This window comes from Telmatherina bonti, assembly GCF_933228915.1.
Source record: "Telmatherina bonti genome assembly, chromosome: 19".
NCBI lineage: Eukaryota > Metazoa > Chordata > Actinopteri > Atheriniformes > Telmatherinidae > Telmatherina > Telmatherina bonti.
The window spans coordinates 19682525-19708700 of NC_136617.1; the positions used below are offsets into that span (position 1 = coordinate 19682525).

Here is a 26176-nt window from a genome sequence, read left to right on the forward strand (position 1 = left end):
TTATATTCCATTAATGACCGCTGAAAGCTAAACTCTGGGTAACACCCAGATTCTCGTAGCGCACACAGGAAGACCACCGCTGCTGTTGCGCCATGTTTCATCTTCACTACTTCCCTTCGCTCCCCTCACCCTAAACAGGAAATAGTTTCAACACAAATCCTCTGGGCTCATGTTTGTGCATGTGTTTGTGTGTGTGTGTGTGTGTGTGTGTGTGTGTGTGTGTGTGTGTGTGTGTGTGTGTGTGTGTGTGTGTGTGTGTGTGTGTGTGTGTGTGTGTTCACTTGTGCAAGTGGGTGTGTGGACAGAGCTTACATGGCTTTCGATCTGTCTCTTTTTTAAGACTTCTGTTCAGAATCACACACATATACACACAGGTCTGAAAAGGTTATGGGAAAGAGCCTTTGGCTGCAACTCGAGTAGAGAGGGGATAAAAGAGAGTAAGGAAAACAAAGAGAAGGCAACAAATAGAGAGTAAACAAGCTGTAAAACATACATGCATACATATATAAACTGAACTTACTATTTTTTTCTTCTTATCAGCTATGCAACATCAGACTGTCATACTGCTGAAAATAAGTGGTACTGTGGATTAAATTTGAGTTGGAGAATATTTTTTTCTGTAGAGCCAGAGCCAATGGAAAAACGACCAGGGAGGGGAGTCATAAATAACTGGGCCGATGAAAGCTAATATCAATACTCAAGAGCAGAAAGGACAGAGGAAAAAGTGGTGAAGAAGGAGACATGGAGTGAGCCTAAAGTAGATACATGTAATGAAAACACACACTCAGGCTTGTGGTTAGCATTTTTATTTACCTAACCCTTCACTGGACGGCCATCACAGCAGATATTTCTGTTCTACAGTTAATAGATTAAATATATTATATATATCACTAGAAAATGTACATCTTGGCCAAATTAATGGCACAAACAATTGAAAAATGACTGCCGCAATTTTCTAGAAAATTTTCAAGACAATTCCAACGCATAACATTTTACTAACAAGTAAAGCATCCAGGAAGTAGTTTGTTAGGTTTTTTTTAAAGCATTTTCGTGAGTTTACAAAAAACCTACAAGGCTTGTCAGAGAGGCTGGGTGTAGCTCAGGTCAGGTATGTGGGAAAATAGTCACATATAGAATATGAAAATAGAGTCAGAGACCAAATATAAATGGCTGAAGGAATGTAATGGTAGATTTTTAATGATGTAAATGTTGACTAAATGATTTCATTTCAAAAAATGACATTTTTTTAAACACACTTCCTGGACTTCTTTTACTTATAAACCAAGACGGTAATGCCAGGATTCATTAGGCTCAACTTATAAAAGAGTGTTTAGGAATCGTGAGACATCATTTTCCCACCGATGTAAACCACATGGAAAATGTTTGGGATATTTATCTGTTTGTTCCATAATTGATGCAAAAGCATTGTTTAAATTCAAGCTCATTTGGAAGGAAATAAAAATCGTGGTACTGCATGAGATACGATGCCACAGCAAATGTATGACATAATCAAAGCTAAGGTGGGCCAACAAAATTTCACAGCATACCAGTACATTCTCCTATTGGGTCAGCTGGTGTATGTTAATCAATAGGAACCATGGATGAACCTGTGCATGAACAGAATCTTTGAAATGTCATGCACACACAACGTTTGATTGATTGTTTTAAATGGCCAAAAAATAAAATCTCCGATTTTTTTAAACCAAATCCGATTTCCGATTTTAGTCGATTTTTTTCCCTTTACTGTGAAAAAAAAAAAAGAAAAAAAAAATTACAAATGTCAGAAATGATTCTTTTTTTAAAAAATGCTTTTATTGCACTCAGCCTAAAACTGAGTTGCATTTAAAGTGCAACTAAACAAGCTGTTAAACAAGATTGTAAAAAGAGATGCAGGCGCTGCCACTGTAAACATTATAAGTAACAACATGTTTGTACTGTGAGACAGTTTTTAAGTTTTGATCATACATTTAAGAATAGGCCTCAGTTCACTTGTAATTTTATTCTAAAATAAAAAACTGATAAATAAATAAATAAAAATGCCTCCTCTTGGAAGAAAAATAGTGATTCCTTTTATAGTATTTTGACATTAAATACCTCATTGGCAATGAGGTAATAAAAATGAACGTTTCTTTACACTTATCATGTGTTTAGAGAAAATTGACCTATTTGATACAAAATACTATTTTTTAAAAATCCCTAAATGTTATTAAAGCTATATTTCTAACATACATGTATTTTTACATTATTGCTGTTTTTTATTTAATTTACACATTTTTGGCAAGAAAAACAAGCCAGCCAGCTGCATCCGGCTTCAGACCCCTGTGGATGTGACAATGCCCCCTCCCACACTGAAAATCCTGTGTTTTCATGACACCTAGAACTGCGCAAAAACTAAATATCACCATAAAAACCAGCTGCTGTAAAAGTTTTTACGATCTCAAGAGGTGTTTTTTCAGACATTTCAATACAGAACTATATTGCAAAAGTGTAATGGAAACACTTTTTTTTGCGTTTACGTGTCAGCAGATGTGACATAGGGGGTCGTGACCAGTTAATTACCGGTAAGGTTGGCGCGGTGTGGAATAAACAGCGAATTTCAGAGTTTTAGAAAAGAAAATAAGGGAGAAAAGCTTCGAAAATCCAAAGCAAATTCTCCGCAGCAAGTAGAAAAGCATAAAATAATGCTACGTGCCCACGTCGCATTAACCGCTATTACGAAATGTGATGCTAATGTGCTGAACATTGTTCAACGCAAACACCCGCAAATCACAACTGTTGTTTGTCGAAACGTTCAAATATCGCTTTTATTTTGCAACAAAATGTAATGGAAACGCAGGGGGGGCACTTCTTGTATGTTTCTAGCTGCCATGTTGTGTTTATGCATTTCTGTGGGAAACCAGCGGGAGTGTGCTGACGTCACTATAAGGTACGGAAGCCCAAAACGTACTGGCGGGGCAAAAGAAAAAATCCAGATTATCATAAAAATAAATCGTCATAAACAGCAAATTCTAATTAATTGATTAAATCGATTAATCGCCCAGCCCTAGCTAATCATAATGAAAATCTTTCAGCAGTAATAAGTGGAGCCATGAATGAACAGAATTACACCTCAGACTGAGAACAAGAACAGCTGTTATTCTCCTAGACCTTTGAAGAGGTCAAGCTCTTCCTGTTGTGTCTCTGAGGAAACCTGATCCTTTTCTCCTTCTCTGCTCTTGCACTACCATGTTTTGATGTCTGCACAGGTCAGACAAACAGAACTTCAATCAAAATTGCAACAAGATCTTTGGTGGAGAAGAGCACACAGCTAACTGCTCCATTACAGTCTAATCACCAAGCCAAAATGATTGTGAATCACTATTTGAATATGAGCACATTCAATTTCACCTGATACTGAATTGGTAATTATTATCATCAACAATAATCTAATATATCTTATCGGACTAATTTATATATATTTTAAATAATATTTAATATACATATTCCCTTCTATTGAATGGATTGCTTTTCCTTTGGGAATTCTAAATTAAAAATGTAAAATAATCCTGGGCAATCTTTACAGTGACAAGAAAAGAAAAATATCCACATGAAGTCCATCATTAGAGTGCAAGCCTACTTCATATCCATCATTTCTTTTCTTTTCCTTTCAGGTTAAACAACAGCATAAAAAGAACAAAGCAGCTTCTCCAAGCCATGCTCAACATAGCTTTCATTCTTTGTAGAAACAAGCTTGTTATCAGCGCACCATTCATAAATTCCTGTCATAGAAACGGGACAGAGACCGATATCTCCACCACATTATCCATCCACTGCAATCAGGTATGGATCGGCACCGAGCACTGATATGTGACACCACGTCTATGCAAACACAAACCACATTTGCGGTCTGGCCAATAATCTTGCAAGTATTCTCCATCTGGAACATTTATGCGGAAGAGTGTGTTTGACAGGCAAGGAGAAAAGGCAGAGGGCAGAGTCGTTGTCAGCGATAAGCTCTGGATGATAAATGATGGGGCTGAGGGTGGAAAAAAAAAAGTATTTTCCCACCAGTTCCTGTGTCACTTTACCAGTGGGTGGCATATGGTGTAGTAACTTTAAACCTGACCTCTGGTTTATCTGTTTAGTGATGAGTGACGGTGGGACAAAGATTGTGCATATGCAAATATTTCATTGTCACATATTAAAACTATTCTTATCAAGACAAACTATGTATATCTATGTATCTGTTAAAATGAGGAGACAATAAGTTGTGTAGCAAGTTTAATGTAAGTTAATGCCTCTGGACCACTTCTGCATTTGCTGTTGCAGAGCTGGGTGGAGCTGCATGAATAAAATGCTAGTGAGGGAGTTGGGATGAGGAGCGGCAGTAAATAATGACTGTCTCAATGCACAGGAGATTTCAGACACAGTAATAGCAGGCGGTAATATGGGCCAAATCTGTCCCCAAGGACAACACTGGATTAACCAACATCACTCAAATCGCACACATGCACACACACTAAACTGCTGGTTCACAAATCAATCTGATCCTCCTTTCTGCTTATTAAACAGAAGAGAATAAATGAAAAAAGAAGGAAGGAAAAGAGAAGATAAGATAAGAGAATATGTGTGTGTGTGTGTGTGTGTGTGAGAGAGAGAATGAGGAACAGGGAGGGAGAAAAAAAAGATCTAAAGAGGGAAAGGGGAAAGAGATGGAGACAGAGCTGAGAAAAGAGGACAGGCATTTCAATAATTCACAAAGTCCTGCTTCATTTAGAATAGAATCAGCGCCCAAACTGGACCCAAGTGTCCTCCAGTCTTGTCGTATCATCCATGGCATCCTTGTGCTTACAGTATGTTTTTATCTGTGTTAAAAATAAATAAATAAATACATAAACTAAATTATTCAAAAACACGGTGTGGTTGTGAGTGAAAGGGTGTCTGAGTGTACTCCTGCAGACCATCAAAGATTTCCATGAAGAGGACTGATGTAGATTTATTAGTATAGCTGGAGCTGGGAGAAGAGGGAATGGACTGGGATACAGACTTAGAACATGTATATTTCATCACTCTTTTGTCCATTCAAGTTTACAGGAGAGTAGTTTAAGATGCTTCCATGTAAGATGTTCTTCATGTTTTCCACCTGATCAATCCCAAATTCATTCAGCAGCATGAAATTCACCACAAATATGCAGAAAGGGAATTTTCCCAGTTTCCCACAGGCAGGTCTGGAAAGTCTGGTAAGGTCTCTCTCTGTATCAAAATACTGGAAATAGTCTGGACTAGTACCTCAGTAAAAAAAATTCAGGAAGCAGGACATGCTGAAAAACTTTCCACGGAAGTCTTACAGCAGAAAAGATGCAATTGTTACAAGTGAATACATTTACTTAGCAGGAATTCTCTGTTGCATTAATCAGTAATCATGTCGAGTGGGTGAGATCATGTGAGAAGATGAAACTGACTCAACCAGACAAGATAGAAAGTAAAAGCAACTGAAGATTTTTTTTTTCCTTCAGTAGTAGCAGTTTCAGTGCACAGGACTGTTTGAGAGTTGCATCAGGAGTTACTGTTTTACAATACAAAACACAAATGCATGTTTGTGTGTGCTGTAGGTCTATGTACTTAGCATTCTGTCATGAATGTGACATCTGAAGGTGTCAAATCTGTCTCTGAAATGATCATTTGTTTACTGTTTCCATCCATTTTTTTCATATTTCAGTGAAAAAGTTTGCTTTTTCTTATCAACACACTCTTCTAGTTTCACATATTGCACTGTATGAGACATCTTTCACTACACCCTTCTGCACTGATAAGCTTTGTCTTCCTGCACAGCTGTAAACTGTATGTCCCGGCCATCAATTTGAAGCCATCTCCATGGTGCGTTAGTGTGCTATTTTGTTTTTTCAGACTCGAGAGATGTGCTGGAACCCAGCAAGCTTATCACAATGCTGATGGTTTGGTGTACTGGAGCACTAGCAAAACCACAGACAGCAACGGTCCACTGATTCATATTATCATGAAATAATGACACGTTTTAATAGGAATTTGAATTTAATTCTCATAAGGACGGTGACGATATGCTTTTGTCCCGATTCGATTTGTTTCCAATTTTTTGGGTGCCAATTTGACCTAAATTGTGATTTTTTCGCGATTTTTTGATATTGCTAATTTTTGTAGACAAAAAAAAAACCAAGAAAAAAGGTTAAAAAAAAAAAAAAATCAATAAATGAACAACTTTTTTTTGCTAGTCAGTTTTCTTAATTTAAATTAGGAAAAAACAACACAGTAGTCAGACCATCATTCTGCTGCTATGATGCCCAAGAAGAGAAGTAAATATATCAATAAAAACTATAATAATGACAATAAGTTTATAATAGATTATTTGTATTTATTTGAAAAAATAAAAATAGATTTTAACAAAAAAGTTTTATTTTAAAATTGTGAAGCAAAAAATCCTGATATTCAATTTTATTTTCATCGATATATAAAAGGTAATTTGTATGTGTATGAATGCAGACAAGCATATTTTATGGATACCCTGACCACGAATACCATATATGTCACTTGATTTGCTCTATGTCAATAAAGATTATGAACATAATTTATCTGAATGGAAAAACACCATATTATCGGAAAGGGTCTAAAATGATTTTGATCCTTTATAGTCTACAATCTTATCTGCAAGTTTCTTCATTCTTTCTCATGTCACGTGAAGATCTCCATGAACTCTCCCATTATAAAGACTTTCCATAAACTGAGTCATTTGACTCAAAACTACCACAAAGACACTACAGTACAAATGTATTTCTCTAGATGGCATTACCAAAGATATCAACCAGCTGAGTGTAACAAGCTCAGAAAAACATTTCATGGGAAAAGATTACACCGTGTACATAAAAACACTTTAATCAGCCTGAGGATTAAATAAACCAGACAGAGACAGAGCGAGATGACTAAAAGAATACAGAAGGAAGAGTTTGTGCTTGTGTGTGTCTACGTGCGCGCGTGTGTGGATACATGCAGCTATGACACATGCTGGTATTTGTAATGATTTACATGAGTGAGTATGTGTCTGCTCTGGTGACCTGCAGCAGCAGGCATCTCTGTTATGTAATCCTGCTGTCAAACGCATTCACACACACCTCTGCACATGGAGACACACACTTACTGTATGCACACACACACACACACACACATCCTCAAGTGCCTTCAAACAGCTCAGAGGTTATTTTTTTCTGCTGTGGTGAGAAAGCTCTGCGTGGAATCTCAGTAAAAATCCAGCAGATGAATAGTTAGTGTTAAAGTGAGCATAATTAATAGCTGAAGTCACAACTTACACCAAGACGCAGATGACTTTGAAAGGGGCATCTGATGAAGATTCACTCAAGAAATTTAAAAGGAAAATAATGTAAAAATAGCTTTTTTAAAAATCTAATCATTTTCTTTTCCTTTTAGTTGTGAATTCTTCTGACTGTAAAATGTTGACAGTTTCTGTTCATGTTCCTCCACCAGTCCACAAAACCTACAGTAGAGTTATAGCATTGCTCATTGATGTAGGCCAAACAGCACATTCCCTTTCTGAGGCAATGCTGGATGAAGTCCCACCAGAGTGCAGTGCACTGGCACTGACTTATTGTAGAGAAGAGCTGCGTAGTAACAAAGCGTTAATGAAAGGTCCCGACACTTCAGTGCAACATATACATTTACTTTGGTTCAGAATATTTTTAAAAAATTTCAGTTTACTTCCAAGCTTCCTGTATATCTTGAGATGACTTTTAGGTTAATAAATGTCAGTCATTGTTAAAAACACAAAGGGCTACAGTGTTTGTTTAGTTGAACACATTTGATCAATAAGCCAATCATTTATTCATATATATATATATATATACATATATATGTATGTATGTGTACATACACACACATTTTATACATATACTGTACTGTTGCATGCAGGAGGAAGTCCAGACGCAGGCAGAGGATGAATGCATCATGTGGCAAAAACAAAAACAGCAGGAAAGCAAAATCCAATAACATCCAAAGCTCAGATAAAGCAGGAAAAAAAGCAGAAGATGACAACAAACAAAAAATACTGGTATTATGTAGGAGAACAAAGTCAAACAGAGCCGAGGGATTAACACACACAACCTGACAAATTCACAGGCTGAGTGAAGAAGGAAGAATGATGAATATCTGCCATATTCATGTAAGGCACTGTTCATTTGTTAGACTTAAAATTAGATCTTTTAAGAGGATTTTTACAAATTTGAAAATAAGAAACCAAGAGTAGCTACTGGAGTAGGACATTGGAAGACAGATTTCCATAGTTCTGCTCTGTTGTGAGTACTTTCATTTGACATTTCCATTTTAGTTTCATGAAGTTTACTGCTGAACCTGATGCACTAAAATTACTCTTCTTGTAGCAGATGTCTCAAGGCCAGTGTAGCAAGACAAAAAAGTCCAAAGAATCAAGTTTGCGTAGCACATTATTTTTAGTTTTGAACCTTCAAACATCCTTGACAACAAACTACTCATTGTCAGCAAATGAAAGTTTTATACAGTTTCTTGCTTCAAAGCAATTTGTTTCATGAAGGCAAATAGAATTTCCTTTTTTAAAGAAAAGAAAAATTCCATTTGTCCATTACTAATGCACTGCGTATCTAACTAGGTCTGAGATAGCTTTGTTGTATAAAGTCAAACCGCAGCCACCTCGTACTATTCCATTAAAATTCCGTGCTGGAAGATTATCAGTCATTGTTATAAAATTCAGGAAACCACAGGCTCTTGAGTTCAAGGCATTCTCTAGTGTAGTACAATGGACCATTAGTGTCCACCTCCCTACAAAGCACTGTATGTAGACCAGTAAGCACACTTTAGTCAGTACTTCAGTACAGACTATGACAACTGTCTTTTTCATGTATTATAAACACCAGCATACAAAGCAAAAAGTAATCATTTGACTTGTTTACAGGGTCAAATAGGAGTCTCTCAGGAAAACTTGTTTTCCAAGAAATCTTTTGTTTTCCTTCAAGTTTTCCACAAGTGATCTCTACGAAAGATAAGTTGGAGCTATTAACACTGCTATAACTGCAGATCTGGATGGCACAAGAGACATTTCACATACCAGACTATTTTCTTTTTCTAGGTAATCCTCACAAGTGGTGGAGTAACTGCTCAGATGTACCAGCAGCACATCAATAGCAATGTAAGAAACTTGCAAAAGCATTTTTCTATTAGAATGAATCAAGACAATCGCACTTGAGAGGAAAATCAACATAAAATAACAACAGTAAATCGATTTTAATACAGTTGCTGTTTCAAGCCGTTTCATGGTCAATGTAGAAGACGGATATGCAGACAGACAGACAGTTCCAACTATCTTCTGCACTGGATAGAGGCGTAACTTGTTTTTTTTTCAAGGAGCTTAGCTATCCATCTGTTGATGCAGAAAACGGAACACTACTACTGGCGGGGGCAGTGATGAATTGTCTGACTGATACAAAATCAGCGAAAGGAACAAACCAGAGAGGAAGAGGGAACAGGAAGAAGACAACGCAGAAACAGCCAAATAAAAAGCACCCGAAGTAGATGCAGAACAACTAGAACTAACTGAGCAACCATGGCGATGTAAAAGATGTATGTAAGTATGAGAGCAGCGACGTATGAAAACATTTCCATTCATAATAGAGGAGAAATGGGCCTTTACGATTAGGAGAGGAGAGAAACAAGGATGATGATAGTGAAAGGAAAAGATGGGAGAGAGGGCAAGAGCAATACAGGGAAGCTGAGGTAGAAAAAGAAACATATCGCAATAAAAGGAGGAAAATAAAGGAAAAGTTGATAAAGGAACAAAAAAGAGAACGATAAGAAGAGCATCTGGGCTTAGAGCCAGTGTAACACACTGAGATATGGACAGAAAACAAACTGTGGGAGAGTGGGTGGTGAAAAAGATGGCACTTTATCATACAGACTAGTTGTAAAGGCAATAAACTCTCTATAGGTCTGAGTATAAGGACTTCCCAGGCACCGCAAAGGCCATCCCCATTCATCTCACTAAAAGCTGAAGCTGCTGAACTGAGCTCAAGCGAGTAAAAGGGTTTGTCATCATGAGCTCCTGACTATTTCAGAACACCCAGGTATTCAGCACAATCTATAAAAATAGCTGAGAAGACCAATGCCATATATGAGCTGGGGGACTATTCACTCTTTTGTCTCCTGGTGCATTTTGGGTGTTTTTTTGAGAGAGAGAAAAAAACAAAAGAGATCCCAAATAAATGGATTAGATATGTATAATCAAAAAAAGGTTTAAAAACAATTAAATTTGTTTGCATTTTCCATGTGTTTAATAAATTTTACATTTATTTATATATACATGTAAAACTTTACTTACTTTTCCATTAACCTATTTATACATTTATCTAAAAATTTATTCTAATTGTAAATAAATTAATATTATACTTTCTTTCTGTATCCAACTTTATTTATTCATATATTTATGTGTTTATTTGTTCATTCATACTCAAAACAATACCATTTTTAATCTTCTTTATGCAAATGTGAAAATAAATGAGGGTATCATTTTGAACTAGGGTGAGCTATTGTTACTGCAACTTAATGAAAGTCCAAAGAAAACATCAATAAATTGCAGTGCATGAGTAGTGGTCTGTTTGTGGTCCTCAAGCATTTCATAAAATAAAAGCGATCACAGCCAACAAGAAATTAGTAGTTCCATGAGCACACAGGTGACATCTGCGCCTTGAAAAATGATTTCATTTGCATGACTTCTCAAACCTGCCTGCAGGTAATTATCATCCCATAATATGATCGCTCTTGTCAGCTGCCACCCACCTGTACCTCCCCTTTTCTTTCATCACTCTTCTCAATTGTCTGTAACTCTTGGTGCACTTATACTAGCGGTGTGATTGCATTAGGCCGCAGAGAGAGAGAGGGCACGCCTGAGGCCACACTAATGTACAGAACAGAATGTACAGAGTAGAGACTGTGAAGGAGAGTGAGCGGAGGTTGGAATGAAAGGAGGGGGAGGTGAGGGCATCCATTACTATAATCATTTTACCTCACTTGAAAAGGTGGCACTCAGAGCAGGTTCTGTAAAAGACAGAAGACGGAGAGAAGGAGGGAGTGTGGAGAGATGAGTGGAGGACAAAACCTCTTATGACTGTTAGTAAATCTACAGTGCAACTTCATTTTTCAGCCTTTATTGCTTTCCTGCACAACCACCCAGAGCATCTGCACAATAAAGAAAGACATTTCAGTGGTATATTAGTGTCGCCGTCAGATGCTTGTAATATCCTTGAAGTGTCCTGAGACGCACGTCTCAAATAATAGCAATTAACACAGCCAGTCAAGGCTCGACAGCAATCGCAGCTTTTAACATTATTCATTTCTCCGGTGAAAACACTTTAAATCAGGCATGCTAATTTCACGAAATGCTAACAACAAACGGTGTAGGTTTCACTCTGGAGTGAACACAATAAAGCCAGAAAAACAAATGTGTCACAGAAGCAATATGTTCCTCCATGCAAACAATGAGGGATATCTTTCAAAGTGGGGGTGGAGGACAGGGAATACCCTGAAGGAATAACATCTAATGCAATCAGATTGCTCTGGCCAATTAGTCAGGAGCCAGAGATGATGTCATCCATCATTACTTATTGCTTAATGCTATAAAGTAGGATGGAATGAAGAGAAAACAAAGAAAAGAGTAACAAAAGTGGGTCCGGGTTGAGAAGTAAAAGGGATTAATCACATCAAAGCCGGACTGGCATAGTACCACACACACAAACGTTAAAACGTCTTGTTTGTCTACTCCAAAACTGAAATTTTAGTGTAGAAGTGTTTAGATATATTCACCCACGCTAACTATGATACAGTACACACACAACAAAAGAACAGGGTTGCACTCATTCACCCCAATTCCCACACACACTCAGAATGTTCCAGCACACGTTTGGTTCATTAGTAATGACCAGCAGCGACATGTTTTCCATGTCGATGGATGAACTCCAATCAATACGCAACAGCTGCAAATGACTTTTCACGTAGATTTAGCATGTTTTGATGCTCCAACATAAACACTGTCAGAGTTTGTCTGCTTCAGATAATCCCACATATGGTGCAGAATACACTTACAGGTGGTGCAAACATACAGACCAAAGTGTTGAAACTCTGACAAGCAAACTTAACCTTTTCATGCATGAATTAATAAAAAAACAAAAAAAACAATGCAACATTATTTTAAATACAGTATTTTACTTCTACAGACAGATACAATTATACTTTTTTGTTTTTTAGTGATATTTAGAATTTATCATGATTTCTGATTTATTTGAATACATTCTATAAAATATTTATAAAATAATATGTAATCACAATTAAATTATGTAAATCTTCTATCAACTATAGCTGTATTATTTTCTTTTCCTATTTATCGCAAAGGCAAACTTGCGTAATTACATTATGTTCATTTATATCATATATTTATTGATGCTCCAGTGAGTGGAAATGTATTGGATGACTCACTAATATTCACTGAAGTGGTTTATTTACAAAAATACCATCCTCATTCATGAACATGCAAGAAAAGAGCTTAGATGTCCACTATATGGCCACTAAGCATGAAAGGGTTAAACCCTTATGCTAAGTGGTGTTTTTCAGGACAGAGTAATGCATCACAGTGCTGAGCAGACCTTCACACACTGATTAGATCCTATGGGAAAAGTCTATATGATCTTTTAGCCAGATGTCATTACATTTCCGTGCCCAATGAAATGCAGATACAAAAAAATCTTGATGCAGTAAACTGTTTCTTTCTGTTTGAAATTATCATTACTTTATAACAAGACAGAGCTGATAATCTGCCTTTTAAGATCACAACACTCGTGCTACGCTTCTATGTTGAAACTATTACCACCTAGAGAAAGGGTTTAGACCCTAACATTTATACATAATTGCTGTCATTACTCATGAAAAGGAGATGTATATCATTATTATAGTCAAAAGGAAAGTCCACGGTATAAAACTTCTTGCTTGTTTCCTTTCAAAAGAGTGTCAAACGGTGAGAAAGCGCAGACGCTTGTTTATTCCTCAACCTTTCATTAGTCTACCTCGTTTCTTCTTAGTAATTCACACACAACCAGCGGACTGGATGAACTCACAGACACTGGACAAGGTAATTAACAAACTGTTTAGTAAGTGGAGTCAGCCAAAGTATGTCTGCCAAGGAGCATCTTTGTATAAGTACTAGCAAAAGAAAGTACAAAAAGGATAAAGAAACTTGGGTTTCACCAACTATAAAGACAACCCAACTTTTTCTACTTTTCTTCACCATAGAACTCCAAACTCTCCCACCTGATTGGCCTCTTTACCCTCCTTCTTTTATCACTTTTTTTTCCAAACTTTCATGTATCTCAGCTTTCCAATTTCTTTTCCTTTCCTGTTTCTTTTCCTTTCCTTGTTCCTTCTCTTCCTCTCTGCCTCCGTTTTTCATTCAGGGAAGCTGCAATTGGAAATTCACGGTCTCAGGTGTGTGTAAATGTGAGCGTGTGTGTTTCCTTTGCTCTCCAGATCCAATTCAATCCTACTATGAGAGCGAAGGCCCATATCAAATAAAGCTAAGTGCTGCTATTACAAGAAAACAGAGAAGGGGAAATCCATGCCTACACACACACACACACACACACACACACACACACACACACACACACACACACACACACACACACACACACACACAGAAAGGGCAACCTCAATTTACTCAGGTTGTTTAACACTTTCAAGACTGCACTTTGGCCAAAATATAACAGATTATTTACTAGAGAAAATGTGAATTTAGATATTTTGTTTTATATCCATTATTTAACTATTATTATTGCTGATCTTTAACTTGCTGAGAGTAAACAGGGTCCAGACTGTATGATCAAATAACTAATCAAATACTAATAACTAGAGGGACAGTGAGTAAATTTCATACAAATATTGCCATGCGCTGCTGCATATCTAAAGGTGACTGAAATGCTTTATTATAGAAAGCATGGGTTAACGCTTGGGTTAATTACTGATTTGACATGTCCAATATCTCTGCAAGTTATCGCTTGAGGCTGCTTTGTGTCAAAGCTTAAAAGTCTGTATAATTTAGTTAAAAGATTTTTTTTTCGATGCATGGAGATGGACTGATCCATTGCAGAACTTAGAAGTTTTTTCTCTCTCCTGGCATAGAAAATATGTCTCATACTCCAATTCACTCCAAATAATAAAATAAAAGCCAAGCTTATTTTTGCAAAGAAGCCACAAGAATAACAAAAATTTCATGTTACAGCCATCTAACAGTATAAAAGAACAGCACAATGGGAGTATCAATGTACAAAATGCAAAAATATGTCCAAACCCCCAAAAATTAATGGTTGTTGCTAAATTATTGATGCATACACTTAACGGACTTGATCTAGAATAAGTCAAACATAATAAAACGTGTTATCGGTCATATGGTAAACAAAAAATCTCGGAACTTCCTAAACTATTACTAAATATTACTATTTTTAGTTTAAAATAGCCATTTATTAAATATAAATAAGTAAAAAAACAGTCCAGTGTCTCATTCTTTAAAAATATATTCTCTGCCCTGTTGATTTTAGGTAAATAGTCAGAAGTCCTTCCTAACACACTGATCCAAATATCTCCTGTAGGTGTTCAACGGAGATCTTAAAATCAAATATGTGTCTTTCTCACTCTAATTAAACAACTTAGTGATCTTTACAGAAGTCATTCCAGAAGAAAATATTCCCATCTGAATAGAAAGTATTTATTAATAAGGAGCAGCTTTGTGTCAATCTACGCACACACAAACACAAAACACACAGAGACCCCCTTCACGTGGACCAAAATCATTTAAAAGTCATATAAATTCAAGTCATGTTTGGCATCTCTGGCTGGACATACCTGTTACTTTGCAGCAGATTGCACAACCATAAGCCGTGTGTTTGGGCGTAGTACGAGCCGCAGCAGCAGCTCCATCTGTGTCTACACAGGTGGCGTTCAGGAACAGGATCGAGCTAGAGGTCACCAGTTTTGAAAGTGTGAAATATGCCAAAAACACATACTGCTTCATGTTCACTAAGTCTTTTTAAGCTGTTTTAGGGTCTCTTGTTTCATAAACACTAAAGCTTGAAGTCACAGAATAGACACTGCGTTAAAAAAAAAGGGGAACACTAAGGTAACACCTTATAGATCTGAATGAAAGAAATAGTTTTATTTATTTTAATACTTTCTTCTTTCCATAGTTGAATGTGCTGACAACAAAATCACACAAAAATTATCAATGAAACTCAAATGTATCAACCCATGGAGGTCTGGATTTGGAGTTATACTCAAAATGAAAATGGAAAAACACACTACAGGCTGATCCAACTTTGATGTAATGTCCTTTAAACAAGTCAAAATGAGGCTCAGTTGTGTGTGTGGCCTCCGTGTGCCTGTATGATCTCCCTACAATGCCTGGGCATGCACCTGATGAGGTAGCGGATGTTCTCCTGAGGGATCTCCTCCCAGACCTGGACTAAAACATCAACCAAGACAGTCTATGGTGCAACTTGGCATTGATGGATGGAGCAAGACATGATGTCCCAGATGTGCTCAGTTAGATTCAGGTCTGGGGAACGGGCGGGCCGGTCCATAACATCAATGCCTTCGTGTTACAGGAACTGCTGACACACTCCAGCCACATGAGGTCTAGCATTGTCTTGCATTAGGAGGAACCCAGGGCCAACAGCACCAGCATAAGGTCCCACAAGGGGTCTGAGAATCTCATCTCGGTACCTAATGGCAGTCAGGCTACCTCTGACGAGCACATGGAGGGCTGTGCAGCCTTCCAAAGAAATACCACCCCACACCATTACTGACCCACTGACAAACCGGTCATGCTGGAGGATGTTGCAGGCAGCAGAACATTCTCCACGACGTCTCCAGACTCTGTCATGTCTGTCACATGTGCTCAATGTGAACCTGCTTTCATCTGTTAAGAGCACAGGGTGCTAGTGGCGAATTTGCCAGTCTTGGTGTTCTCTGGCAAATGCCAAACGTCCTGCACAGTGTTGGGCTGTAAGCACAACCCCCACCTTCTTGCCACAGCTCGCACTGATGTGCCATCCTGGATGAGCTGCACTACCTGAGCCACTTGTGTGGGTTGTAGACTCCATCTCATGCTACCACTAGAGTGAAAGCACCGTCAGGATTCAAAAGTGACCAAAACATCAGCCAGAAAGCATCAGAACTGAGAAGTGGTCTGTGGTCACCCCCTGCAGAACCACTCCTTTATTGGGTGTGCCTTGACAATTGCCTATAATTTCCACCTGTTGCCTATTCCATTTGCACAACAGCATGTGATATTGATTGTCAATCAATGTTGCTTCCTAAGTGGACAGTTTGATTTCACAGAAGTGTGGTTGACTTGGAGTTACATTGTGTTGTTTAAGTGTTCACTTTATTTATTTGAGCAGTGTATATTTAAAACAGTTAAACAGACTCAAAACACACACACACACACACAGACACGAGAAACCAAAGCCACACTGAAACATGAAGATTGCTACAGCGTCTGTTGTCTGAAATATAAACTGTTCAGCTCTTTTCCAGTGATAAGGACACCGCATTAGAAATGTGTCTCTTTGTTCTTTGCAACTTATGCCACAGATTTTAATTCTGACAATATCTCAACTTCTGAATACTTGACAGACTATGGTGCCCCAGAAGCCATGTGCTGATCACCACGACTTGCCACCCAGCCTCATTGTTTGAGCTTTTAGACTGTCAGCCCTCCATCTGTTCATTTCTTAGAGTTTCAGTTCAGAAAAAGGCAACTGTCAACTGTGAAAATACAAAAGAAGGCAAAGAGCAGCGGGAAGTGAAATGTGTAATTTCCATCAGTAAAGCTGATGGCTAAAGAAAGGAAGAGAATAAGAGAGAAAGAGGAGTAAAGCTACGTTATTTGAACTTTTTTGTTGTTGTTGTTAATTATGTACTTTGCTTCATCTACATATTACCTTTTTTAAGCTTTTTCTCAACGGGTTTCTTTTTGTGTAACTCTCTTCTTCACTACTCCTCTCTGAATTGCTGCAAAATTAATTTAATAAACTAATTAGTTCGTACTTCAAAACACATTTGTAGAGTTATGAAGCAAGTCCCTGAGCACAACCAAGTAGCTCGCAGCAAAATCTAATGATGCTGCTGGTGGGGATTACTGCATATTGCTGAAGGGCAATAAACAAAAAACTATATAGAAAAATCTTAAAGCTGCTCTGTTCAAATTTGCATATTTTTCTGTAAACCTACTTATATTCCTGAATATCTAAGAGTTTACTTGAGGACATGTAAATATCATATTTCTATTATTCTGTCTTGAAATACAGTTACTTTATAACACATCATAGTATGTGAACAGAAGACAAAAAGGAAGGATTCTTACTTTTCCCTTAACGTTACGTCCTTCTATTTGTTCTACTAACCCTCATAGGTGAGAATGAAGCTTCAATATGCAGCTAAAGAGACAGAGATCAGAATCTGAGTCTGAATCAGAAAACTTTATTAATCCCCAGAGGGAAACTGAATTGTTGCAGCAGCAACACGAAAACAAGAACTAAAATGACAAGTAATAAAGGACTGACTGAGCGGTTGCAAGTGTAGGAGGGTGGAAACCAGAAAGGAAGAAAAAATGAGGATTGCAGCTTTAGTTAGAGAATGAAAGAATAGTCAATGAAGCAAAGACAGAAAAAAAAAAAAAAAAATGAGTGATGACATTGTGGTCAGTCAGGAATCACAAAAAAATAAAAGTCAGCTGATGTGAAATGGGAAAGATAGCAGATGTGAGATTATATCCTTCTTAGCCATCCACACACACATCACTTATTAATTTAATGTTTTAGTGCTGTAATACTGACAAAACTATGATATTATTATCAATAGAGTCAGGTCAATGACATCAGTGTCACTTACTGCTACATACGAGAATGTTATGCCGTAGTTCTTATCCATTTGCACCAATCTATAGGGATGAATCAAGCAATAAATTTTAAAGTTATATATTAAGAACAAGATTTTTCTTTCATTTTTTTATGCTTTCATTTGATCTGGTCTTAAAGGACCTTATAGAAAAATATTATTATCATTTCTTGGTGCATAATAGTTTGAAAGTATGAAAAATAAAATAATTTTTCATGTTATATAATAAAAAAAAAAAATCTGTGTGTGTAAGTGCAAAACCACTGACTCAACTCCTTCTTGGTCTCTAATCAATCAGAGAAAATTACAGCTATTCAATACTGATGCAAACGAGTTACCATGGTAACCAGGCATAAAAAATATGCCTCCTCTACACACTTAAGAGCTTTGTAGTTCTTTGTAGTTCTTTGTAGCTTTGTAGTTTGTATCCCTTGGTAGTTTGTGAACAGCTGATTAATTCAAATGCGGTCCAGCTCAATAAAATGATCACAAAAGACACACTTTCACAACACAAATAAACCTAGAGATGCTTGCAAACAGACCACAGACAAACAGCAGTTCTGTTGTAAATAAAAAATGTGTACATTGAAGAAGAACCTCATCTCTAGCTGAGTCTTACCTGAGCAAAGGAGGCAGAGCTGCTTGGGCGGAGTAGGTGGAGCCTGCTGTTCAGCTGAGAGCTGACAACTACCAGGAGCTGCAGTTCCTGATGGAAAACCTGGATCTATCCGGCAGGAGAAGGGAGGCGTCTCAGATGCCTGTCTATTTGTCTGCAGGTGCAGTCACCATTCCCTTCAAAGACAAAGTGAGACAAGGAAAACATTAACATCACTTTCAAATTGGTCTTTGCTTTTCTCTGCACAATAAATACCAGAAGGCAATTATCCAAGTCAGGGCTGAATTAAAAGTGCACAGGCCCCTGGGCCCTGACTGTTCCAGGGGCCCCTTACCCACAACAACATTGTGAAAATGTGAATGATACACTGTAAAATGACATTTTTAACATCTTTCAGCCAATGGTACCAATAGCAATACACTGGACACTGTGGTGTAACTATTTGGCTTTTAAGTACATTTTGTTTAATGTCCAAACTACTAGTGTTTGCCTTATGTGGGCCCCTGGGCCTGTGCCCACAATGTCCATTGGATAATCCAGCCTTGATCCAAGTTTATGCAGGCTATACTAACCATACAATACCTATGTTCTATGCTATTTATTTTATACTATACTATTACTGAAAAACTTCACTGATCCAGTACATAGAATAACATGAAAACTAACGAAAAAAAAGTGGTTTTGTAATATGTTTTAAAAAGAAACATGAGGGAAAACATTCTTCAAATTATTATCAGTGTCTTTATTCACGGCATCTATAACAAAGTGGATAAATTAGCATTAACAGTGTTAAGTGTATCTTCCTTCCTGATCGTCACATGAGTTAAAGTTTACAACGTGATTCTTTAAATGTCTGTGATTTTCTGCACTGTCTCTGCCTGCTATTCCCTTTCTCTGTTGTGCTCTCTCTCCCTCTCTAACAACACCCTTGCTATTTATATACTGATGCTCCATCGACATGGCAACCATGCTTTGTTTGTCCACATGAGACTGGTTTGAGGCATGTATCCTTTTTTTTTTTTTTTTTTTTTTTTAAAAGAAATCCATAGTTGTTTGGAGCCATTTAGGACATTTTCATGAACTTGCCTTATTTTGATTTTTATGACAAAAACGTTTTCTGTGGGAACCTCAGTGAGCTCGTTGGTGTGAAGCTTGTCAGAGTAATACATACGGATTTAATGCAGACAGCAGTCTACTACAATTAAGAGGACACTGTGGATTTGTACTCGCCCTCTAGTACATTATAATACGCCGCATGGTGGCAGCAAACTGAAGCTGGTTCAAACATACTGTTTTAATTATTTAAATATTAACAACTTTTTTTCAAGACGATTACCATCAAATAAATTTTTCAAGATTTCATTAACGCTAGTCCAGCAGCTATGTTGCTGCAGTCATCATGTGCTTACTTTGGACTCTTTCAAGACTATTATGATGAGTTTTTATGGCAAGAAAGAGTTATCAGCTGAACCAAGTAATAAAGCTCTTCATAACTAATTTAATCAGAGAATTAACATTACAAACCCAAACAAGTGGAAGAGGAAGCAAAGAATTTTTACTACTTAACTTTTGGTAGCATCCTGAACATGTCACTTCAGTAGAAGGTGTGTCATGGCGTTTATTTAGTTCTAAAAAAGGCACACTTGATAACCAACTGCACACACAAAAACGGGGCTCACACAGGGTAAGCATCAGGCGTGTGTAAGTCATACAGCCGGGTAAACTAATAGCTGTGAAGGAAAACCATAAAGTGCATATAACAGATGGACGGAGCCTTCATTACGTCACCTGTAGGTTTCTGAAAAGCTGAAAGCTCATTGGGGGCAGTTCCCACCACTGTAATCTTGGCAGGGCCACCCCTGCCATCTCTCCCACATATACAAAATATACAAGGAACTGAGGGGAGCTGTGAGCGTGGGGGTTGGTGATTGACATCTATAAAACAAACCGTCTGTAGCTTAGATCTAACTGAGCTAACCCGGCGCTAACTCGGAGCTAACCAGCTAATGTAGATCGGGAGGCTAAAGCCACATCACACTGTTAGCCTGCTAAATATGATATTGGGTATCGCCAATGAAAATGACATGCCCTCAGTTATGCCAAATTTTGACAGAATTACTGTTAAATGGATGAGTTATAAAAAAAATCCCTTCCCCAAAAGTTGTCATAAAATGTAAACATGACCTATTAAACCTAAAATGTTTTTTTGAAGTATGCTTAAGACATGTTTTTTCTGCTGTGAACTTTGCCTTTTTAACATGGGACTCCAGGAACTTGCTTCGTTTTGCAGCCAGCCCCTAAAGGATGAGGGGGGGGAGGGGGGGGGGGGAGACTGCAATTTTTGGCTCATTTGCATAGGTTTCATTTTTAATCGCCAGAAGTTGGCACTTATATCCAAGCATAGAATCACACTCGCAAGAGTCAATCAATCCACTGTGGACATATATGTGTCCCAATGTCTTCACAGTTGTGACCAGCGCTCTCTCAACTTTGTCACAGCACACTTGGCTAAACCGGCCTGTGGCTGATGTGTCTTACTAATAAACTGTAGAGAAGAAGGTCCAGTCTGAACACAGATTGGATGTCAGAAATTAACAGGATAGGAAGAGCAGGCTCTAAATTAGTGGAGCACATCAATGGAAAGATAAGTCAGATGACAGAAATAAACTTCCAAATATACTAATCAGGGTTGAGTATGAGATAAAAACATCTCCATACAAAAAATACTTATAGGAATTTGGACTGAAATATGTCTGGTTGAATACAGGCAACACTAGAGGCTATGGAGGAGCAAAAGGAGCAAGACAGGCTGAAGCTGTGGCAGAGTTTGACGAGGGGTGGATGGAGGATAGGTTAGAGAAAAAATAGGCATGATTTCTGAAAAGAAGATAAAACAAGATATAAAACATTTAGGAAGTGATGCTTTAATCAAGCTTTTTTTTCTTTCATAGCAGAAGTCAGGAGCTCATCATATCAATAAATTATGTTCAGTTACTGAGAATTGAGTGGTCAAGTTAGGATAGGCTGGAATTTTTTTCTTTACTTAAATTTATTACTGGGTTTGAATATATGGGGATGGGTCATTGAGCCACAGTTACGGAAATGAATGAATTAATGAATGAATGAACGAATGAATGTACATCCGTCCGTTCATTTGAACAAACAAACGAATGAACAAATGAACAAACAAATGAATGGATGAATGAATGAACCCTGCAAGGAGGACAACAGGAAAAGTCAGAAAGTTGGTTCCCGCAGAACAACGTGAGGGATGTGTAGTCACCGGATTCAAGTTAAAAGATGATCAGACTGATGGAAGTCTGGACAGAGCTAGTGAGATGAAAATGTTCAGTTCACCCTCCAGCCAAACACACCACAAACCCTCCATAAGCCCACAGTGTTCCCATCACACCTCCACTCAGTCAGCCTGCAGCTCAGTCATGGACTGTAACACAGCTTCATCTACTGAGACCTTCTTTGCCTCCACCTCTAGCCTGTCTGTCTCCTGCAGTCAGGTGAAGAAACAACTGGAGAAACTAAACCAGAAAAAGGATTAAGGTCCAGAAAATGTCCGATTGTTCTGCAAATGTGTTCAGTTGTGTCTCATCTTGTCTAAAGAAATCATTCCACCTCTTGTTTTTTCAATCACATGATGTCATATATTTATAGTTTATTATTTCTTACTTTTGTACCCTAAACATCCAAAATGAAATATTTCAACTGTACATAGCACATATTTCCCAACTACTCGAGTGTCACTCCATCATAACCTGGATAAGTATGCTATAGTACCATGTTTCACACAAGTGAGAAACTGTATTACTCTGTTGACAGAAAAGGTGAGGTCATGTCTTCTGAGAATATAAAATGTTATGGTGTTTAATTTGAGGCACAAACACAAATAAAAGTACTTTGTGCCGGTGTATTCTCATGATTTTTAGTCCCCCTTGATGCTTGTTACGACCCAGCGGTCTAAGGGTAAGAGCCAAAACATAAAACAAATGTGCCAGACTGAAAAGTGCATTGGGAAACTTTATTGTCCCACAGAAAAATAATGAATCAATACAGGCCCAATTGGAAGGGCAGGTGGTACAGAAAAGCCAGATACCAGAACAGAGTAATTTTACACAAACACAATCAAGCACCTTTAACCCAGGTCATTAAACAATCAAAACAAACTGCAAAGATCCAAGGCGACACAAAAGCCAACAATACTACAGACAAGGCCTTTAAAGGCTTTTCAAAAAACCAACCACCAAAACCCAGTCTCAGAGGGGGCAAGCCGTAACCACCACACAGCTGCCCCAGAAAGAAGAACTTGGTGCTCTTTTATCCTGGATCGGAGAGTTGTCGAATCCTCATTGGAGCAGACTTGTTAATTGTTTGTCATATTGGCAGATTCCTTTGTGCATCTTTGAAAGGGTGATTTGCTACAGCCTCACACAGAAAAACAAAAAACAAAATCACATCCTCATTTTCTTCATAACTCTTGTCTGTGATACTATCTGTTTCACTTTGGTTTTACTTCATCATCATTAACTTCACACAACAGGAGCTTTTAAACATGTTTAACATTTTTGCGCACTCTGTTTACCTATAAGACAGCTTTGTAAATACACACAGGTATGTTATGTGGTAGAAATAGAAGTTGCCCTGCATTAACTAATAGATGAACAAGTTTTATTCTTCGCTGTGTGTCTTCTCCTTCAGTAATTCTTGATACAGCACCACTACCACAAGTGGAAAACAATGTCTAAAAGAAACTACTTGTTTCAGTAGGGCAGTGTAAACACAATCACACTCCCTCCCACCAACCCACCCAACTAAACCGAGTCCCCAACTGTACCAGGCAGACTAACCTGGTGTAAATATACCTTAAGTTCCATGTCTATTGCACAAGGAATTGAATAGTCATTGTGGATGTGTGTGTGTCCCTGTGTGTTTGTCTATACTTCCCTCTTTCGGTCTGCCTTGCTATTGATGTCCAACCTTCTGTTCCTGTGTGACACAAGGGTATGGATACAAGGGCATGCACACACATTCAAGCACAGATGTCAAAAAGGAACGAAGAGCTTTAGATTATGCTTAAGACCCTGGAACAGAAGGGATCTTGGGAAAGTAAGGGTAATCGTGACAGCCATTTTATGTCTGAACTATTTAAGCCTATGTTTTAAATTTAGGGTCATTCTATTGCAAAGTTTGATTTTAGGTTTTAGTGGAATCTTCTTTTAATGAGGCAAAAAATCCTTTCTGGGGTTTCAGGTGGGTGTTAGGGGTTAAGGTGAGATAAGTTTATGGATTAGGTAAATGTAATGTAGCCATGTTAAAGTTAAGATTAGGGACAAACTTGGAATTTCCAAATTCAATAGAAGTTAATTAGATGTGTGGAAATGTCTGTAAGCTGCATCATTCAATCTAAAGTTCATATCTTATGCTAATATACTAAGTATACACCAATCATACACTTATACCAATTATATTGTATGTTTGTTAATTAGTGATTTCAGGCCTCAGTGATTTTTTTTTTTTTTAAAAAGGTTGCGCAGTTGCAGTATTACACTTACTTAAGTAGTTAATGCCTCTGTCTGGACTCTCAATACTTGAAAATCTTTATAACATTTCCTGAGACCAAATTCTTTAGAAACATTTCTGTCAATCTTCATACTAATTCAACTTTTTCATTTTTCTCACAAGAATAGGAATGCACTCCATACTCTATTGAAAGCCTGTTTAGTTTGGCAGGCATGTCCTCCTTTGTGCTACTTTGTGCTAGCTTTGTATTTCTATAGATGTAGATAAAAAAGTTAATAAACTCTGGAATGAAAAGGAATTAACTGAATGCTCTCAAAGGTAAATGGTTTCATAGGGGAATTCTCGTATTGCATTATTTGACTATTTTGCACATTCACAGGAACAAACAAGCTAGTTTTCATGGCTTAAAATGCATCATAATAGTAAACATCCAAGCACTAAGCACAGAAAAGTGCACTGTTGCAGGAGTCAATAAGGATTCTGTCGGTAATGCTATTAAAAAACAGGAAAAAAACAAAGCGGTCTGCTAATGCATTTGCTCCTCTTCTTAGCATGAGGTTAACAGTAGTACTGCTTGTAGATATACCTACAGCAATAATATAAAATGTCACAATCACAGTGAGTATTTATGGATATTGTATCAGAAATATCAAAAACACATATTGTCTTTTTACAAAAGACATTTATGAACTGCTGTGTAGTACAGCCTTAATACACAGACAAATGGAGAACAAGAAAGCCACATACACAATGTGGCAGAGAGAGAAACACGAACTACCCTTTGGTTATACAACTCACCCACTAATGCTCAGTACTATCACTGCAGGTCAAAGTGCTGCACTCTCAAAAGCTGTCTAAATGTACTTGTCTGTACCAGATGATCAAGCTTTTTCCTGCTGAGGAAAAAAAAAAACTGTCTCCACCGTCATTCATACAGTGTATAGTGGAACAGCACACTACGGACATAACAAACGACAATGTTACAGTTAAAACAGGCAATAATACTCTCAGACAACCTTTGCCATGTAGGGCTATTTCATGCAGAGTAAACAATTAAGAGAAAACATACTGTAAATGCTAGTAAACACACTTCAATTAGTAAGGTATCATCAGGAACTCGTTATCTATATAGAACGTTCCAGAAATTTAGACTGACTGTTCATCACATCAAACTGAGAATCACCTGATGCTGAGAAACCATTTGATTTAGGCTGTACATACCCATGAAGTGAAAAAAGTCAACTTCAGGCTGTCATTTTACTATTTTATTTTTTACTTTTAACTTTCAATACTGAGAAAAAGCTATGTAAGGTCTAGTTGTTCACATTTAGACAAAAATACTTTGAAGAACCGCGTCCCTGTACCAGACAACCAAAACCAGAGAATTTTTCTATTTTTTATTCATAGAGGAAATTTTATGCATTTTTTTGGTATTATAACTTTTCTTTCCTAGTCAAAGACAACACTACTGAACCATTTGACATATTGTACAACTAATAACTGATATAAGCTGATATAACTATTATTCAATGGGTCTGCTTGTGAGACATTTCAGATAGTTTATAATACTAATTAACCTGAATAGGTAGTAAGAAGCAAGGGTAATTAAACTTTTTTTTTTTTTTTTAAATACAGAAGGGATTGTAGTTCTAGTGATTTAAAACTTAAATTAAGGTAATGTAATATTAATAACTTACAATACCAGTCAAAAGTTTGGACACATGTTCCCATCAGATTAAAAAAGGAAGTGTTCAAACATCTGACTAGCAGTGACCATAATAATCGTAATAAAATCACCAACAAGGAAATTACAAGGCAGTAACTGGGCAAGCTTGTTAATGCTAGCTAGTTTAAGCATACTTTGATAAAAAAAAATAACACTAACAGCTAACACAGCATAATACTCCAAACACTCATCTGAATGCCTAAAAACTGCAAATGAATGTCACTTACACTTGGCTTCACTTAGAGATACATGGAGCTCTGGAAGGCAGAGGTGATTCAATAAGGTATAACCGGAACATGCAGGAACACAGTGAAACA

The 26176-nt window shown here is 37.4% G+C and overlaps 1 protein-coding gene across 1 annotated transcript in view; it reads right to left on the bottom strand.

The window, feature by feature from the left end:
- Window positions 1-26176, bottom strand: part of atxn1a (ataxin 1a) — a 96808-nt gene that overhangs the window by 51291 nt on the left and 19341 nt on the right. The window contains exon 2 of the mRNA XM_079258930.1: window positions 18605-18777. The gene's annotated coding sequence lies outside the window, so the exon portion shown is untranslated. The remainder of the gene's footprint in view (window positions 1-18604; window positions 18778-26176) is intronic.